The following is a 4,489-nucleotide window of genomic DNA, read 5'->3' as shown; positions in this document are numbered from 1 at the left end:
TCTCTATCACTCTCTGGCACTCTCTGACACTCTCTGACACACTCTGACACTCTCTATCGCCCTCTGACAATCTCTATCGCTCTCTGACACTCTCTGACACACTCTGACACTTTCTGACACACTCAGACACTCTCTATCACTCTCTGACTCTCTCTATCACTCTCTGACACTCTCTGACACTCTCAGACATTCTCTATCACTCCCTATCACTCTCTGACACTCTCTGACACACTCTGACACTCTCAGAGACTCTCTATCACTCTCTGGCACTCAATGAAACTCTCAGACACTCTCTGTCACACTCAGACACTCTCTATCACTCTCTGGCACTCACTGAAACTCTCAGAAACTCTCTGTCACTCTCAGACACTCTCAGACACTCTCTCTCACTCTTTGACACTCTCTGAAACTCTCTGACACACTCACACTCTCTCTGACACTGTCCATCACTCTCTGACTCTCTCTGACACTCTCTGAAACTCTCTGACACATTCTGACACTCTCTGACACACTCTGACACTCTCTATCGCTCTCTGCCAATCTCTATCGCTTTCTGACACTCTCTGAAACACTCTGACACTTTCTGACACACTCAGACTCTCTCTATCACTCTCTATCACTCTCTACCACACTCTGACACAATTTGACACTCTCTATCACTGTCTGACAATCTCAGACACTCTCCATGACTCTCTGACACACTCATTCAGTCTCAGACACTCTCATACACTCTCAGACACTCTCTCTCACTCTCTGACACTCACTGACACTCACAGAAAATCTCTGTCACTCTCAGACACGCTCCATCGCTCTCTATCACTCTCTGACACTCTCTGACACTCTCTGACACTCTCAGACACTCTCTATCACTCTCTGACACTCTCAGACACTTTCTATCACTCTCTGACACTCTCTATCACTCTCTATCACTCTCTATCACTCTCTGACACACTCTGACAATCTCTGACTCTCTCAGACACTCTCTATCACTCTCTGACACTCACTGACACTCTCAGACACTCTCTGTCACCTTCAGACACTCTCAGACACTCTCTATCACTCTCTGACTCTCTCTATCTCTCTCTGACACTCTCTGACACTCTCTGAGACTCTCTGAGTCTCTCAGACACTCTCTATCACACTCTGACACTCTCTGACACTCTCTGACACTATCTGACACTCTCTATCACTCTCTGACACACGCAGACACGCTCTATCACTCTCTGACACTCTCTGACACTCACAGACACTCTCTGTCACTCTCTGTCACTCTCTAACACTCTCTGACACTCTCTGACACTCTCTGACACTCTCTAATCCTCTCTAGCACTCTCTGACACTCTCTGACACTCTCAGACTGTCTCTATCACTCTCTGACACTCTCTATCACTCTCTCTCACTCTCTGACACACTCCGAGACTCTTTATCACTCTCTGACTTTCTATATCACTCTCTATCACTCGCTGACACTCTCAGACATTCTCTATCACTCTCTGACACTCTCTGAGACTCTCTGACTCTCTCAGACACTCCCTATCACACTCTGACACTCTCTGACACTCTCTGACACTATCTGACACTCTCTATCACTCTCTGACACACGCAGACACGCTCTATCACTCTCTATCACTCTCTGACACTCTCTATCCATCTCTATCATTCTCTGAAACTCTCTGACACTCTCAGACACTCTCTATCACTCCCTATCTCTCTCTGACACACTCTGACACACTCTGACACTCTCAGACACTCTCTATCAATCTCTGGCACTCACTGAAACTCTCAGACACTCTCTGTCACTCTCAGACACTCTCAGACACTCTCTGACAATCTCTGAAACTCTCTGACACACTCACACTCTCTCTGACACTCTCTATCACTCTCTGACACTGACTGACACTCTCAGACACTCTCTGTCCCTCTCAGATACTCTCAGACACTCTCTATCACTCTCTGACACTTTCTATCACTGTCTGACACTCTCTGAAACACTCTGATACTCTCGAACACTCTCTTTCACACTCTGACACAACTTGACACTATCTATCGCTCTGACAATCTCAGACACTCTCTATCACTCTATGACACTCTCTGACACTCTCTATCACTCTCTATCACTCTCTGACACTCTCTGACACTCTCTATCACTCTCTGGCACTCACTGAAACTCTCAAAAACTCTCTGACACTCTCAGACACTCTCTATCACTCTCAGACCCTCTCTGTCACTCTCAGACACTCTCAGACACTCTCTATCACTCTCTGGCACTCACTGAAACTCTCAAAAACTCTCTGTCACTCTCAGCCACTCTCAGACACTCTCTATCACTCTCTGAAACTCTCTGACACACTCACACTCTCTCTGACACTGTCCATCACTCTCTGACACTCTCTGACACTCTCTGACACTCTCTATCACTCTCTATCTCTCTCTGACACTCTCAGACACTCTCTATCACTCTCTGACACTCTCTATCACTCTCTATGACTCTCTGACACTCTCAGACACTCTCTATCACTCTCTGACACTCTCTATCACTCTCTATGACTCTCTGACACTCTCAGACACTCTCTATCACTCTCTGACACTCTCTATCACTCTCTATCACTCTCTGACTCTCTCTGAAACTCTCTATCACTCTCTGTCACTCTCAGACACTCTCAGACACTCTCTCTTACTCTATGACACTCTATGAAACTCTCTGACACACTCACACTCTCTCTGACTCTCTCCATCACTCTCTGACACTCTCTGACACTCTCTGACACACTCTGACACTCTCTATCGCTCTCTGACACACTCTGACACTTTCTGACACACTCAGACTCTCTCTATCACTCTCTGACTCTCTCTATCACTCTCTGACACTCTCTGACACTTTCAGACATTCTCCATCACTCCCTTTCACTCTCTGACACTCTCTGACACACTCTGACACTATCAGACACTCTCTATCACTCTCTCGCACTCACTGAAACTCTCAGACCCTCTCTGTCACTCTCAGACACTCTCAGACACTCTCTATCACTCTCTGGCACTCACTGAAACTCTCAAAAACTCTCTGTCACTCTCAGCCACTCTCAGACACTCTCTATCACTCTCTGAAACTCTCTGACACACTCACACTCTCTCTGACACTGTCCATCACTCTCTGACACTCTCTGACAATCTCTGAAACTCTCTGACACTCTCTGACACTCTCTATCGCTCTCTGACAATCTCTATCACTCTCTGACACTCTCTGAAACACTCTGACACTTTCTGACACACTCGGACTCTCTCTATCACTCTCTATCACTCTTTATCACCCTCTGACACAATTTGACACTCTCTGTCACTGTCTGACAATCTCAGACGCTCTCTATCACTCGACGACACTCTCTGACACTCTCTATCACTCTCTATCACTCTCTGACACACTCTGACACACTCTGACACTCTCTGACACTCTCTGACACTCTCTATCACTCTCAATCACTCTCTGACACACTCTGACAGTCTCAGACACTCTCAGACACTCTATATCACTCTCTGACGCACTCTGACTGTCTCTGACACTCTCAGACACTTTCAGACACTCGCTATCACTCTCTGACACTCACTGACTCTCTCAGACAATCTCTGTCACTCTCAGACACTCTCTATCGCTCTCTATCACTCTCAGACACTCTCTGACACTCTCTGACACTCTCTGACACTCTCAGACACTCTCAGACACTCTCTATCTCTCTCTGAAACTCTCAGACACTTTCTATCACTCTCTGACACTCTCTGACACTCTCTAAAACTCTCTATCACTCTCTGACACACTCTGACACTCTCTGACTCTCTCAGACACTCTCTATCACTCTCTGACACTCTCATACACTCTCTGTCACTTTCAGACACTCTCTATCACTCTCTGACTCTCTCTATCTCTCTCTGACACTCTCTGAGACTCTCTGACTCTCTCAGACACTCTCTATCACACTCTGACACTCTCTGACACTCTCTATCACTCTCTGACACTCTCTGACACTCTCTATCACTCTCTGAAACACTCAGACACGCTCTATCACTCTCTGACACTCTCTGACACTCACAGACACTCTCTATCACTCTATATCACTCTCTGACACTCTCTGACACTCTCTATCACTCTCTAGCACTCTCTGACACTCTCTGACACTCTCAGACTGTCTCTATCACTCTCTGACACTCTCTATCACTCTCTATCACTCTCTATCTCTCTCTGACACTCTCCGAGACTCTCTATCACTCTCTGACTTTCTATATCACTCTCTATCACTCTCTGACACTCTCAGACACTCTCTATCACTCTCTGACACTCTCTATCAATCTCTATCACTCTCTGACACTCTCTGACACTCTCAGACACTCTCTACACTCCCTATCACTCTCTGACGCACTCTGACTGTCTCTGACACTCTCAGACACTTTCAGACACTCTCTATCACTCTCTGACACTCACTGACACTCTCAGACAATC

Source organism: Heterodontus francisci, unplaced genomic scaffold (genome assembly GCF_036365525.1).
Source record: "Heterodontus francisci isolate sHetFra1 unplaced genomic scaffold, sHetFra1.hap1 HAP1_SCAFFOLD_292, whole genome shotgun sequence".
In the NCBI taxonomy this organism is placed as follows: domain Eukaryota; kingdom Metazoa; phylum Chordata; class Chondrichthyes; order Heterodontiformes; family Heterodontidae; genus Heterodontus; species Heterodontus francisci.
This window is presented reverse-complemented; position numbering follows the sequence as displayed.